Source organism: Tenrec ecaudatus, chromosome 7 (assembly GCF_050624435.1).
Source record: "Tenrec ecaudatus isolate mTenEca1 chromosome 7, mTenEca1.hap1, whole genome shotgun sequence".
NCBI lineage: Eukaryota > Metazoa > Chordata > Mammalia > Afrosoricida > Tenrecidae > Tenrec > Tenrec ecaudatus.
In genome coordinates, this window is record NC_134536.1 from 94,969,824 (window position 1) to 94,986,242 (window position 16,419).

Consider the following 16,419-nt stretch of genomic DNA (forward strand, 5'->3'; position numbering starts at 1 on the left):
TAAGCAAAAGCAGGCTGTTTTAAGAAATTTATTTATTTATGTCTCTATTTATTTTAAAACATTTTATTAGGGACTCATGCAACTCTTATCACAATCCATACATACATCAATTGTGTAAAGTACATCTGTACATTCTTTGCCCTCATCATTTTGAAAGCATTTGCTCTCCACTTAAGCCCTTTGCATCAGGTCCTCTCTTTTCCCCCCTCCCTCCCCGCTACTTCCTCCCTCATGAGCACTTGATAATTTATAAATTATTATTTTGTCATATCTTGCCATGCCCAACATCTCCCTTCACCCCCTTTTCTGTTGTCTGTCCCCCAGGGAGGAGGTCACATGTAGATCCTTGTAATCGGTTCCCTCTTTCCAACCCACTCACCCTCTACCCTCTCAGTATCATCCCTCACACCCCTGGTCCTGGAGGTTTCATCCGCCCTGGATTCCCTGTGCCTCCAGCTCCTATATGCACCAGTGTACATCCTCTGCTCTATCCAGACTTGCAAGGTAGAATTCGGATCATGATAGTTGGGGGGGGGGTAGGAAGCATTTAGGAACTGGAGGAAAGCTACATCACACCCTCCCTGACTGACTCATCTCCTCCCCTAGACCCCTCTGCAAGGGGATCTCCAGTGGTCGACAGATGGGCTTTGGGTCTCCACTCTGCACTTCCCCCTTCATTCACTATGGTAATTTTTTTTCTAATGATGTCTTATACCTGATCCCTTCGACACCTCATGATCGCACAGGCTGGTGTGCTTCTTCCATGTGGGCTTTGTTGCTTCTGAACTAGATGGCCTCTTGTTTACCTTCAAGCCTTTAAGACCCCAGATGCTATCTCTTTTGATAGCCGGGCACCATCAGCTTTCTTCACCACGTTTGCTTGTTCACCTGCTTTGGCTTCAGCGGTTGTGTTGGGAGGGTGCGCATCACAGAATGCCAATTTAATAGAAGAAAGTATTCATGCACTGAGGGAGTACTTGAATGGAGGCCCAATGTCCTTTCCCCACCTTAATACTAAACCTATAAATATAGGCACATAGTTCTATTTCCCCGTCCTCATATATATATTTGCATATGTACATGTCTTTGTCTAGACTTCTATAAATGCCCTTTGCCTCCTAGCTCTTTCCTCTTTTCCCCTGGACTTTCCTCCTGTCCCACTATCATGCTCTGTCCCCACCTGTGTTACAGCTATACCTCTTCGTTACATTATCCTTGATCATTCCCTACTAGGCCTGCCACTCCCACCTCACCACCAATTTGGATTCCTTGTTGTTCCCTTGTCCCTGGGTTTGTTAACACCACTTCCTTACCCCCCACCTCCTCCTATCCCATGTCCTCCTGGAACTGTCGGTCCCATTGTTTTTCCTCCAGATAGTTCATCCAGCCTATCTTATTTAGACAGACCTGCAGAGATAATAACATGCACAAAAACAAGACAGAGGAAAACAAAGCAACAGTATACAACAAAACAACAACAACAAACCACTGACAAAGAACAAAACAACACACATCAAGAAAGAAAAGCTTGTAGTTAGTTCAAGGATCATTTGTTGGCCTTTAGGAGTGCTCTCCAGTCCAGCCTGTTGGGGCACCACGCCCTGGCCCCAAAGTCCACTTTCAGCATTCCCTGGGGACCTTGCCACTCCATTCCCTTGCTGTTCCGCTGCACTCCCCCAGTGCTTTGCCTCGGTGTGGTGGGATCAGATCAGGTGCAATTCCCACACTGTGTCTCCGGTGCTGTCCCCCGCAGGGTCATGGGTTAGTGAGGGACGTCATATCTCATAGTGGGGCTGGTCTTGTGGTCCTCTCTGTGGACTGGCTGCTCTAATTGGGGTCATCATCCTCAGAGCCTGGTGGGCCAGGCTGTGCTCCACTCGCTCCTTCTCCCCCTTCATCTGCTCCCGTGTGCTCCAATCAGATATGTCCCTCTCCCTTAGCCATCTTTCCACTGTAGGAGGGGAATCCCACTCCTCCAGGTATGCCAATCAGACAATAGGCATTTGTGTGATATCTCAGAAACAGGCAACTTCCCTTCTGGACACATTATGTTCATCTTTGAAAAACCCCTTCCTGTTTCTGTTGAACTTACAGCAATTGTTCTGGTAATATTTTTAGCTCTTTGAACACTTTCAGGAATTGCATCATTCACTCAAGATATCTCACAGGAACTTGGGGCATCACACAATGCTGAAATGAATGACAGTGTGTCACTCTCTGGTTTTGGGCACTTCTCTTTATGTTATATATTTGTTTACTGAAGTAACACATGCAAGAGAATGCAAATGTATTTCAGCAAAAGTATAACAAGTTTTATAAAATGAATAAATACATATTAAAAGTATAGTTCTAATGTTTTCCCTATGGAATATTATTAGCGGCACTTAGAATACGCTGTTGTGCAGGTGAGCATTTAAAGGAATAAAGAATGTAAATTTGTGATTTTCACATTGGGTGGCTGCCAGCCACTTACCTTAGGGAGACCCCTGATTACAAGTGCCGTTTTAACAAGTGCACAAACGCAACCAAAAAGTAGGTATCAGTTTGCCAAACTAGTGTCAACCAGGTGAGTCCCACCGGTGCAGTAAATGCTCAGAGTACTCTCTCTGCCAGCAGCCTTAGCCTTAGCCTGAACTTTCTCAGTCCTGGGTCCTGAGGTGAGCAAGTCTAATCAAGTACATGGAAGCACACCGTAAGTGGTCTTCCTGCCTGAAGGAACCGTGAGCCAGGAAGTCCAACATTCTGCCTTGTTCTCTTGCGCTTGATTCTGCTCCTCGGTCACATCACCGGTGTCACCGCTCTCTGCTCCTGGATGGAGAAGTTCAGCGTCCGGGGATCACTGGGTCCAAAGATGCGCTCCACAAATAACTCTTCTTTTTGGATCGTATTGGAGGCCTCTCCCCATTCCTGCTTCCAAGAGGCTCATTTTATACCTGATTCGAAGGCAAATTAAGCAATACCTACATTAGAGTTCCAGGTTTTTACAATCACAACTAGCTGGGTTAACAATCACTCACAAGGGAATCATTTAATCCAATCAGCATCGTCTCCCAGCTTCTCCTACCCAGAGTTTATCCCGGGAAAAGGAAATACACTGAGGTGCATGCTCCCACCCAGTTATTTGCTGGGGGTTATAAAGACTATGTCAGGAAGTCACATCAAGGAAACACTGCACCAAAGTGATGATTTTACACCCCCAAATTAAACCATCTAAGCGGAAGAAAAATGAACAATAATAGTGAGTTTACAAAACACATTTCTCTCAGGGGAGAGCCTCAAGTAAATGCATATAATTCCAATTACATAGTTTAGGCTTTGGGTGGTAAGTTTGTCTTCTGGTATCAACACCTCTGCCATTAATCTGTGGTATTGTCATCTTTCTTACTCTAAATTTTTCATTTATAAAATACAGTGAAATCCATGTGGTAGCCAACTAAAAAGGAGGGGGTACCAGCCCACCAGGGAAAGAGGGATGAGACTTCAACCCGATGCTCTGAGATGTGAATGCAACATGCCGACATGGAGTAGGGAACCAGTGGAGAGGTCTGAGGGGCAGGCCCCAATCCCAACTACATGGACACCTGCCCCTCCCCCAAGAAGAATTTATTTCAGAGGATAGCACTGAAGCTGCAGCTCCAGGAGAGGGACATATCTGATCAGAGCACACAGAAGCAAATGAAGGAGAAGGAAGTGAGTGTGGAGCACATCCTGGCCCACCAAGCCTGGAGGATGATATCCTTGCTCAGAGCAGCCAGTCCACAGAGAAGACCACATGGCCGGCCCCATTACAAGGCACGGCATCCCTCACTGACCCATAGCCCTACAGGGGACAACACCGGAGTCACAGTGTGGGAATTCTTCCCGATCTGATCCCACTACACCAAGGCAAAACACTAAGGGGTGTGCAACAGAACAGCAAGGGGAACAGAACAACGAAGTCCCCAGGGAATACCAAAAATAGACTGGGACCAGGGCTTGGCACCCCATCAGACTCGACCAGAAAATACTCCTAAGGGCCAACAAATAGTCCTTGAAGAAACTACAAGCTTTTCTTTTTGGTGTTGGTGTGTTGTGGTTTTTGTCAATGGCTTTTTGTTGTTGTTTTGTTTTCTTTTGTTGCTTGGTTTTGCTCTGTCTTGTTTTTGTTCATGTGATTATCTCCGCAGGTCTGTCTAAATAAAATAGGCTGGATGAACAATCTGGAGGAGAAAACAATGGTTGCAAGGGGACATGGGAGAAGGTGAGGTGGGGGGAAAGGAAGTGGTATTAACAAACCTAAGGATAAGGGAACAGCAAGTGATCCAAATCGGTGATGAGGAGGGTGTAGGAGGCCTGGTAAGGCTTGGTCAAGGGCAATGTAACTGAGAGGTATTACTGAAACCCAAATGAAGACTGAGCATGATAGTGGGACAAGAGGAAAGTAAAAGGAAATAGAGGAAAGAACTAGGAGGCAAAGGGCATTTATATAGGTCTAAATAAAGGCATGTACATATGTCAATATATATGAGGATGGGGAAATAGATCTATGTGCATATGTTTATAGGTTTAATATTAAGGTAGCAGATGGACACTGGGCCTCCACTTAAGTACTCCCTCAATGCAAGAACATTTTGTTCTATTAAATTGGCATTCCATGATGCTCACCTTCCCGACACAACCGCCGAAGAGAAAAGTGTTGAATAAGCAAATGTGGTGAAGAAAGCTGATGGTGCCCGGCTATCAAACGTTAAAGCGTTTGGAGTCTTAAAAGCTTGAATGTAAACAAGTGGCCATCTAGCTCAGAAGCAACAAAGCCCACATAGAAGTACACCAGCCTGTGTGATCATGAGGTGCCAAAGGGATTAGTTATCAGGCATTAAAAAAATCTTATCGTTGTGAATGAGGGGGAGGGCAGATTGGGGACCCAGAGCCCATCTGTAGGTAACTGGACACCCCCTTACAGAAGGGTCGCGGGGAGGAGACGAGCCAGTCAGTGTGCAGTGTAGCAACGATGAAACATGCAACTTTCCTCTAGTTCCTAAATGCTCCCTCCCCACAACTATCATGACCCCAATTCTACCTTACAAATCTGGCTAGACCAGAGGATGTACATTGGAACTGGAAACACAGGGAACCCAGGATGGATGATCCCTTCAGGACCAGTGGTTAGAGTGATGATACCAGGAAAGTGGAGGGAGGGTAGGGTGGAAAGGGGAAACCGATTATAAGGATCTACATAAAACCTCCTCCCCGGGGTACGAACAACAGAAAAGTGAGTGAAGGGACATGTCAGACAGTGTAAGATATGACAGCATAAAAATTTATAAATTATCACGTTTCCTTGAGGGAGGGGGGAATGGGGAGCGAGGGGGATAAATGAGGAGCTGATGCCAGGGACTTAAGTGGAGAGCAAATGTTTTGAGAATGATGAGAGTAGCGAATGTACAAATGTGCTTTACACATTTGATGTATGCATGGATTGAGAGAAGAATTGAATGAGCCCCCAATAAAATGATTTAAAAAAATACAGTGGTAAGGCTAGATGATAACCAATGTCCTTTTCAATACTTCTACAGTAAAAGTACCTTAATTTTCTAGGGCTATCAAAATTTATTGCCTCATTGTTTTGGAGACTAAAAGTCTACATCGGAATATTGGCCATGTTGATTCCTTATGAGAGCTCTGAGAGTAACCCATTCCATGTCTTTCTCCCGGCTTCTGATGGCTCTCAGAAAGCTGTGATACTCCACAACTGGCGCCCGCCTCCACGCTCACCTGGTCACCCTTCTAACTCTCCTGTCTTTTCAAAATGCTACTTAAATGGGATTAGGGCACACCCTACTATGGGATGACCTCCTATGAACGCCTATCTTTTCACAGTCTTGTTTCCTAACAAGAGTATATTCAGAGTTAGAATTTTAACATATATTTTGGTGAGACAAGATTCAGTCTTCAACACCACTTTGTCACAAAGCCCTTTTATATTTTTACAACCAAAGCACTTCCTGTGGGATTCAATCCTGTCCCACCTGCATATCAAATTCCAGTCTACAGAGGAGTATTATAGGAAAATTCTAGTGTGAGTGCATGTAATCACACTCCGTGCCACAGGGTTGGATGTGGGGCTACATCTCATGATAAAAGGCAGCTTTGAGCTGCTGATAGGCTAACGTCAAAAGGATTAAGACTTGTTTTGACATGGGCTGACATCCAAAAATTAGATTTAACACTAACAGTTGGAATGCTCAAGAAAATAAAGAGTAGGTAAGAGAGAGACAAACAGTTAAATTAGAGCAAGTGGGTGTTAAAGGTATGTCAGCATTATTTTCAAGTCAGCTTAGAAATGTTTCTTCAATGGCTTTTAAAGATAGAGTTGGCACAAATTCTCACCCATGATTACAAAATATAGGGGGGAAATGCCTGCGGTGGAAATTCTCATCTTTAGAGTAGATATTGTGCCATTAGGGGTTTTTTAGAGGAATGACTAATCCTGGAGCCCACCACCCACCCCTAAGCACTTTTCAGCTTCACAACATCTTAAAAAACTGGTAATATTTTAAAATCCTCAAGACCCTTTATGTTTCAAGAGTTAGATTTATTTTTCTATTAACCTACAGGTCTGAGCAGCACAGGTTAAGGCCGATGAAAGAGCTTTTGATGACGGACACGGGGTCCACCTGGAAGCGCGTTTGGAGAGCTGCAGGAAGTTGATGAGTATCGGGATATCACAGATACCCTCCCAGAACCATGTGGGTCCCCCTCCGCAGCGTCAGAAGGCTGGGCGGGGCTTCTGGAAACTGCAGCTTTCTGGCCATTACTCTAGTCTAGACCCAAGGAAGCAGGGCCTCTATAGTGGTGCCTGGGAACAAATACCCTGAGGGATTCTTATGCTGACTAACATTTCAGAAACAGTAATCTATTTTATGGTCACCCCCAAATTTTTTAGACCAGGTAACTTATTTTTATGGGGGGGGGGGGAAACCAAACGATTTTGGTAATTCAGTGGTTGAACCTGCCATACAGGAAGCATGGGCTTGATATTCGGCCAGTGAGCATCACGCATGGTCACTACCCTTCGGTCAGCAATGGTGGGTGTGGCGCTATGATGCTAAGTCGGTGTCGGTGAAGCTTACAGACTACGAAGAAAGGCTTGGTGGCCTACTTATGAAAGTTAGTGGAAATACCATGGGTCACAACTGCCCCATCCCCAGCGGATCGAGGGAGGCAGCAAAGGACTGACTGACGCTTTCCTCTGTTACTCATGGGGTCACCATGGGTTCAGGGCCCGCTCAATGGCAGCCGGAAACAAGCAAACCCTATCCTATCCTAAACTGGACAGTGGACATTACAAAGCTTGAGATCCCTACTCTGGGACGTTTGTAAGGGAGACAAATATGAAACCAAATATGAGTACCTGTTCCCATAATACCGCCATCATCTTCCTACTGCCTGGCCCTGCAAAATTCTTTTCTTTCCATTCGGAAGATTCAAATGTAATATTTCCTCTTCTTAAAGTATAATCATGCTTCATTATACTTGCCTGCGAGCCATTATTTGGATTCCTTAGGCAATACCCAACTATAGAAGTACCACTACAGTCTATCTCCAACTGCCTTCCCTTTAAGGTTTATGTGGTAGTTACATAATCTGGTGTCAATTTGGGACTTGAGAGGATTAAGAGTGAAGGGGTAGAGACTAGTCTGTCGATCATATTATAGCCAATAAGGCCTCTGTGTGGGTATGGCCTTCTCCTGGGAATTCTGGGAACTCCAGGATTTTCCTCCTTGGAGGTGGGAGACACTTCTCTCTCTCTCAGCACCCTCCTTGAAAGTTACTCTACTGACAAGACACGTGGAACTAAGTTAGTGGCCTTAGCTGGAGAAGCCATGTGGAGACCCTGGCCAATGCTGAGATGCTTACAAAGCCACTGGATCCAAAGACTCTACCCACTGGCCTGTGATTGTCCTGCATTCGGCATCATTGCATGTACTTTGTGAGTCTGAAGAGGACTTTATAGATTGGTATTTAACATATGGGCTGATATCGAACTTAAGGGCTTGGAGTGGACTGGGTCGGGATACTTTCTTAATGTACAATTACCCTTATATAAAACTCTCATATATCTGAGTGGCTATGAATTTGTTTCTCTAGTCTACTCAGCCTGACACAGTTTCCTACTTGAGGATAGGCAAAATATATTAGCATATTATCCTTATTCCTAGTAATGGAGTGCTTAAGCCAGAAAAAAATCCTAAATAAAAATTTACTGAATAAATAACTGACTATAAAGAGTTCACAGAATTGTATGTGATGATTAAAAGGTGAAAACAAATGCATTATTTAAAGATATTGATAATTAAAATGCAATATAAGACACTCAATGAGATGGATTGACACAGTGGCTAAAATAGCAGGTTCAAACATATTAATAACATATAATATAACCTTTTATTTTCTAGATCTGCAAAGAGATCTGGGAAAGTTAGTATATACATTATGGTCCCTTGAAAAGAATGTGTAGTATAAAAAAGTTATCAGTTTTGGTTATTGTTCGGTGCCATGGATTCAACCCTAAGTACAACAGAATGACAATCGTGCCGCCACACAATTGTTCTTATGTCTGAATCCATTGTAGCCATGCGTCGGTTCAACTATTCAGAGGGCCCCCTCTTCTTTGTTGTCCTGTGTGTGTCACACACACATACATATATATATAATTAAAAACTGTTCTCTAGCTTGCATATTATTTTTAAAAATAATTTTGGGGGCTCTTGCAGCTCTTATTCCATACATCAATTGTCTAAGCATATTTGTACATATGTTGCCATCATCATTTCCACAACATTTTTTACTTGAGCCCTTGGTGTAAGTTCCTCTTTTGCCCCTCCTGCCCCCACCCTCCCACCCTTGTGAATCCTTGATCAATTATAGATTTTTATTATTATTTCCTATCTTACACTGTCCATTGTCTTCCTTCACCCGTATTTCTGTTATTCACCCATTTCGGGGAGCTGTATATCCAAACTTGTGATGTTCCCCCTTTCTGCCCCTTCTCCCTCCCCAGCATTGCCCTCCCCTCATGATATCAATACTCCCACTACTTTACCTATATCTGTCTTGAATTCTATGTGTTGAGAGCTCTTATCTGTACAAATGTGTGTTCTCTGGTCAGGCCAGAGATTTATAAGGTAGAACTGCGTCATGGTAATGTGTGTGTGTGTGTGTGTGTGTGTGTGTGTGAGAGAGAGAGAGAGAGAGAGAGAGAGAGAGAGAGAGAGAGAGAGAGAGAGAGAGAGAGAGAGAGAGGGAGGGGCGGGGGGAGAAAGTATTCAGGAACTAGAGGAATGATGTGAGATTTGTTGGTGCTATACTACACCTTGATTGAATCATCCCTTCCTTGACCCTTCTGTGGGAGGATATCCCATTGTCTACACCTGGGCTTTGGGTCTCTACTCCAGCACCCCTCATTTTGCATTGATATAGTTGTTTGTTATGGTTCTTTTGATACCTGATCCTGTTGACACCTTATGCTCACACATACTTGCGTGCTTCTTCCTTGTGGGCTTATTTGCTTCCCTGGTAGATGGCTGCTTATTTAACTTTGACCCCAGACGCTATATCTTTTGATAGCTGGACAACATCCGCTCTCCTCATATTTGCTTGTGCAACTATTTTGTCTTCAGTAATCGTGTCAGGGCAAAGAAGGTGAGTATCAAAGAGTGCCAGATATCAAAACAAAGTGTTCTTGTGTTAAGGGAGGCCTGGAGAAGAGACCCAAAGTCTGTCTGCGATCTTAATACTCAACATATAAATAGATGTACATTGGCTGCTATCCCTTTCATTATAAATGAATATATACTCATAGCTTTTGCCTCCTATTTCTTTCCTCTATTTCCTTTTACCTTCCTCTACTATCATGTTCACCCTCCATTCAGCTCTCAGTAATCCTTCTTGAATACATTGCACTTGATTAAACCCCACCAGGCATTATATGCCCTCCTTGCCATCAATTTTAGATCTCTTGTTGTTCCCCTTATCTTTGAGTTTGTTGGCTCCCCACTCTACCCCCCCCATGCCCCTCCTTTCCCACGTCCTCCCTGAACCACCAGTCCATTGTTTTCTCCTCAGGATTGTTCATCCTGCCTTTCTTATATAGATAGACATCAGGTGAAAGAAAAACAAAACACAAAACAAGAAAAAAATGGATAGTTCTAGGTCAGTCTGCTGATCCTTATGTATATTTTCCAATCAGGTCTGATGAGGTGCCAAGCCCTGTCCCCATGTCAGAAGTCTATTTTCAGGATTCCTCAGGGACTTTGTTACTTGCTGCCCTGTTGCACTCCCTTCACATTTCACCCTACTGTGAATGGGGCAGACTGGGCCCACATTCCGCAGAGTGTCTCCCCGGCTGTCCCCCTAAGTACCGTGGGTCAGTGAGGGAATGCCCAGTCTCATGTGGGGCTGGCCCTGTGGTCCTCTCTGTATATTATTTTCTTTTGAGTCTGGTTGGTGTTTGTCAGAGCGACTCAACAATTGTTGGGTGCCATGAGAAAACAGATTTGGTGGTTGGAAAAGCTGGGGGGAAACTTTAAGACTGTTCTATTGGCCACTAGGCCTCTCCCTTTTACCCTTATACTACCAAGTTCTGTAAGCATTCTGTACAGCTACATGAGGGTAAATCAAAAAGTATTACAACTAGGATTCCAATTCATATCTGTATAATTTACCCAAATTTATCCCAAACAGAACATGTTTAAACATGTCTCTGTACTCAGTGGGTGGCTGCAGAGATCTCTCAGTAATGACTTGTGTTAGTTTTGTCAGGGTGCCTCAGGGGGAGGGGGAGATACATTTATGTCATAGAAAAAATATTTTACGGTCAAGACTATTATCAAACGTTTAAGAAAATGAAAAGGAACACTTTCTCCGATCATTGAGGCTTTGCAACAAATGTGTAGTAATGCTGCCCGAGGGAAGGGATGGCGCGAGGGCCATGTCTGATTGTTTCTGTCCACGAAAAGGAGAATCCAACTTCATATCTGCCCTAGGACGATTCCTATGAGGCAGAAGTCACACATGGCTCCACCTTCCAATTTCCTTTCCCCGATTCTGACACCAACCAGCACTCATACAAACCCTACTTTTCCGACTGGTCCAATAAGTATTGCAATCGCCACACAGAACTCCCAGCTAACACTCACGGTTATGACAGTTTGTGAGGTCGGTTAACAGATTACATCACGTAAGTCAGGATGAGCAAGCATGAGGGATGCAGTCTTTGCCCATAGCAACACCTCTTCCCCATCATCCCGACAGGCAACTCTGGTCCACTTCTTCTCAGCTCCATGGTCGCTTGGCCTCTGCCCCAATGTGTGTTGCAAAACTCCTTCAGCACTCATAAATGCCCAAAGGGAGCCTGACTCTGCCAACCAGCCTCGTGCCTCAAGGTACTCTGGGGTAGTTCATACCCAGTGGAATGGCATAGCTGACCAATTCTAGACTTAAGAAACCACTACAGTGGATGGGAGTTATAAACACCATATCATAGATGAACCATACCAAGCAATTTCACTTCACCATTCTGTCCCACATAAAACAATAGTTTTTAGATGGTTCAAGGATTTTAAGTAAACAATACCTAAAGGATGAATTGAGTGGGAAAAACATAATGCAGAAAAGGGAAGTAATCAGAGAACTATCATTGATGCTATAGTTATTGAAATTGAGATCTTATATGGTTTGCCATTTTCAATTTTAAACAAGCCTCTTGGCTTCATCAAGATTTTGGAATCTGCTCATTTCCTGAGGCAATCAATGAAGACAAAATGGGTGCATAAGCAAATGTGGTGAAGAAAGCTGATGGTGCCCAGTTATCAAAACAAAAAGCATCTGGGATGTTAAAGACTTGAAGATAAACAAGCAGCCATCTAGCTGAGAAACACCAAAGTCCACGTGGAAGAAGCACACCAACTTGTGTCTTCATGAGGTGTTGATGGAATTCACCAGTCTGATCCAGAGAGGAAGCGCTCATCGAAACAATAGCTTCCCTGGGAATCTGCTGGGCCATGTCCATGCAAAGCACAAAGGCTAGTTCCTGGGGTTGTGGGGGCTGTTTGGGGGTTCCAAAGAGGTAATCTTGAATCTTCATAGATTTTCCTGAAGGACACAACTGCACTGGTGAGAGAAAGTGCCGGAGAGGTGTGCTGAGGAATTTTCTTTTCCATCATAACAATTCACTTGCTCCTTCTTGGAAAACAGTAAGGGCTATTCTGTAAGAATTTCATTAGGAAACCTTACTCCATCCATGCTACAGCCCCACACTGCCCCTTCAGACTTTTTCTTCTCCAAACTCAGGGAACTTTGAAAGGGAAACTGATGATTTTAATCCCTCAAGGGTGATAATTTTTTTTCTTTTGATGTGGTGTACATAGAAGAACACTGAATTCTAAAGGTGAGACTTAAAGAGATGGAAATACTTCTCTCAGGCGTACAGACCTAGGTGGAGATATGTTAAGAAACAATAGTTTCACATATAGATATTTTTGTTTAATAAAGTTTCTATTATTTTGTAGCTATACCTTTTTACTTAGATTTGTATATGAATTCAATTTGTACTTTCCTTTCATCATTTGAAGTAAAAACCCTGAAGAGATTTAAAATAAGAATCGATCTAATAACGGCACATTGGTATTTCTTGAGGCAGTCAGTTTATGCTTCATAACAAACCATATCAAAACTCAGTAGCTGTCAAACGTTAAATTTTATCATCAGTTAAGTATTGGTAGGTTGTCTGGTTTTCAGTTATTTGAGGGTAGGCTTGTCTGGGCTTGGCTCCAAGCTGCAGGTTCGGTTCAAATCTGTTCCATGAGTCTCCCATCCTTCTTGGAGCAGATGCAACTGAAAGCATGTTTTTCTTATGTCAAAAGGCAGTCATAGAAACACATGTCAAGGCTTTGAAAGCCATTGCTGCCTCAAACCACATCTACTAACACCCTACTGGCTACAGTAAATCATCTGACAAAACCCGAACCCATAGAGCAGTGACATCGTACACTCTGTCCACCTGAGCCCAGGCCAACAGGATCGATATTCAGTACTTGTAGAGGGAAACTTTGAGAACAATTCTTCATTCTGTTACAGTTCTCAGTAAAAGTTTGTTAGATAAGTGAATGAAGCTGGCAGAAATAATAGTCCACCTGACGCTCTAAAGGCCAGCAAATACGGAGACGGGTCCCACAGTTCTGAGAAGTACAGCTGGGGAAGTAGTCAGGAGCACTGCCAAGGTCTGGATATGTATGATGTCTTGAACATGACCCAGCAAAAATAACCAGACACTAAGTGCACATTCAATACTCACAAGGCTCCTACAAAGAAAAAACACATACAAGGGGGTACCCCCCAAAAAATGGAAATTTTTTTTTCAGAGCTATGTGTTTAGATTTTTTACAAAACAACCTTATCACCTTCAAAGTGCTCTCTGTTACATTTAATACTTTTCTCAAATCTGAGATTCCATTCTTGGAAACATTTTTCAAACTCATCTGTTTAAATGGCTGACAGCACCTCCCTCATTTTGGGTGTTTTTTTTCTTCACCTCTTCTACATTGTCAAATCACTGTCCTTCCATGGCGCTCTTCATTCGCAAAAACAAAAAGAAGTCATATGGAAAAAGGTCACGTGAGTAAGGTGTGTCGGGCAAGAGAGCCATGCTGTGTTTTGCCAAAACCGGTGCACTGAGATGGCTGCGTGAGCAGGCGCATTGTTGCTGTGGCAAAGCCGGTGCCCGTCTGCCACAAAGCAGGCCTTGCTTGTCACCCACTTTCACACGATCTTTTCAGAGCCGCTCAGTAGAAAGCTCGATTAACAGTCTGATCTGGTGGAACGAATTCCAAATGCAGCGCGAGTCGACATTTTCATCCATCCGTGACGTTGACAGGTGTCCAGAATGAGGTTTGTCATCATTTGTCACCTTTTTTGAAAGGAGAAAACCACTTGTACACTTGAGTTTTTTCCGTAGTGCTGTCCTTTTAAGCTGTGTTCAACATCTCAACAGTTTCTGTGGCATTTTTCCTGAGCAGGAAACAAAATTTTAAAGCCACACCCTGTTCTCTTAAATTGGTTCGAGCAAAACTGCTTTTACAAAAAGAGTCACTGTGACCAGAGAGACTCTTCCCAGCAACCCCACAGGCTGCACTAGGCAGAGATGTTCACCTAGCAGGCAAAATGCCCATTAGAAAGCTCCGCTCTGCCCAATGCCGTTGGAGTGCTGTGGTTTTTTGTTGGGGGGGGGGGGTAATCCCTCGTTTGTCATATGAGAGAGTAAGTAATGATGTTTGTTGGTTCCAAATGAACTTGGCCATTTTAACCTCCTCTTTACTGAAACATTAATCATAAATATTGAGAATTGTATAAACATGCCTTTGGAAACATGCCATTCATATTTTAAAGCAACATTTTGTTTTACTTTAGGGAAATACACTTTGCCAGATGTATCTACTTTACTTTACTTAAAGATAATGACCCAGACAGAAAGCTGAGATTCTCCAAGTGGCTAAGTAACATTCAGAGAATGATTCAGGCAGTAGGAAAAACAAAACCTAAGAATAATCACCATTTGAGAGAAAATGCAGTGGTGTGATCCAGAATACAGTCCGTGGAGTCCTTACCTTCCCAGTTCAGTCATTCTGTAAAAGGGAATGATCATCAGCAACAATATCAACCTTGAAGGGTTGTAGTAAAAATTAAAAATATAGAGAAAGCGCTTAAAGCATACGAAGCACTGAAACGTGAACTTTGCCATAAGTAGATGATTTTTGTATTTTCAGCCTTAGGTGGACTAGAAAGAGCAGATATCATTGAAGTTTTAGTATCTCATATAGGTTGAGGTGAAATCTTTAGTGGAGAGGGCAGGTTGGACAAAGGCTTTTTATATATATATAAAATGTGTGGTGGTTTTTTGAAAGAGCAGGTGGTCTGTGCGGATGATAGTCTCAAATTCTCCTGTGTCCTCTCAACAATTTTCTGTCAACAAGACAGAAAATATATTTGATCTGCTTCTAACAACGAGGCAACTACGGGTTGAGTGTCTCTACTAACCTAAGCAGCAGAGCACAAGTGCACAGCATGGAAGTGAGGGCTGGGTCTACAAGTATTTCCAGTTGATCTTTTAAAACAATTTTAAACTTATAAAAAGAAGTATGACTATGGCCTTCCCTCAGAGATGCACCCGTTGCCTAGAAATGCGTTTTCAGAAGGCGCACACAGGCATGTTTAAAAATTAAACTGGCCTCCTCTTCTGAGAAGAAACAGCCCGAGGACAAACAACTGGGCAGATTGATCAAAGGAATTCAGACGAGGAATCATTGTGTCTCTTGATTGTAACCCTGATATTGAGGAGATGATCTTAAAATAACTAGGTGAGGAAAACACTGAAAACATCAATATACATTTTATGTGATTTCTAAAAGAGTCTATATTTTACCTCCTCTAATTCCTTCCAGATTTATCTAAATTAATTTTGTTCTCCCTCGTGATTCCCTACCAAAATGTATATACTTATTTTAGGCTTCCTAATATTGCCTACTTAGATATCTATAAGTGAACCTTAGTGGTGTAGGAGGTTACATAGCATGCTGCAAATGGAAAGTTTGGTGGTTCAAAACTACCAGTCACTCTTAGAAAGAAAGATGAGGCTTTCTTCTCCTGTCCAGACTTACCCTAGCGAGTAGCCCTACTCTGCCGAGCATGGTCACTGTGAACCAGAACAAACTCAATGGCAATGGGCCTTTGATATCCTCTTAGATCAGGCGTTCTTAGAAAACAAGATGCCTGTTTGGTAATGATGATAATAACTGACATTTAAGTATCCCTAGAAGATTTATAAATGACTCCTACGTGATTTTCATTTTCTTTTATAAAATCCCTGTAAGAGGTTTGCATGCTTTCAGCACCATGTAAAACATTTTGTATATTTCCATAATCCTGTTGGGTTTAATTAAAATTAAAACTGGTTTGTGTGTGTTGAATTAAAATCGTGCTAACTCCTTAACTTTTTTTTTATCCAAACCAATAAAGAAAGGAATGGGAGCTTTTAAATGCTTTCACGTTTTCATTTGTAGAAGCCAATATATCACTGGTTTAAAAATTATGGAAGTATCATTTGACTATTAAAGTAATAGATATAGGGCAGTGGCTAAGTCAACCAAGTCCCTTACGTATGTAGTAAGCCATGCCCCTTTTCTTTTCCCTGCTCCTTTCTGATTTCCTGAGTCCTGGTCAGCATTGTAAGCATTGTATAGGAGCCTCATGAAGCATGTACATTATGAAAGACACGGAGCATTGTCTGCATTCAAGAAGATGATTCCTCAAGGAAAATGTTCTCAAACCCATTGTGATGATTGTACAACTTTTCTTGATGTGATTGATAAGTGAATTGTATGC

General features: G+C 42.8%; 1 long non-coding RNA gene across 1 annotated transcript in view; it reads right to left on the reverse strand.

Moving 5' to 3' along the window:
• Positions 1 to 285: 285 nt before the first annotated feature.
• Positions 286 to 16,419, reverse strand: part of LOC142453497 (uncharacterized) — a 92,763-nt gene continuing 76,629 nt past the window's right edge. Inside the window, exon 4 of the long non-coding RNA XR_012785393.1 lies at positions 286 to 2,933. This is a non-coding gene — a long non-coding RNA (uncharacterized LOC142453497). The remainder of the gene's footprint in view (positions 2,934 to 16,419) is intronic.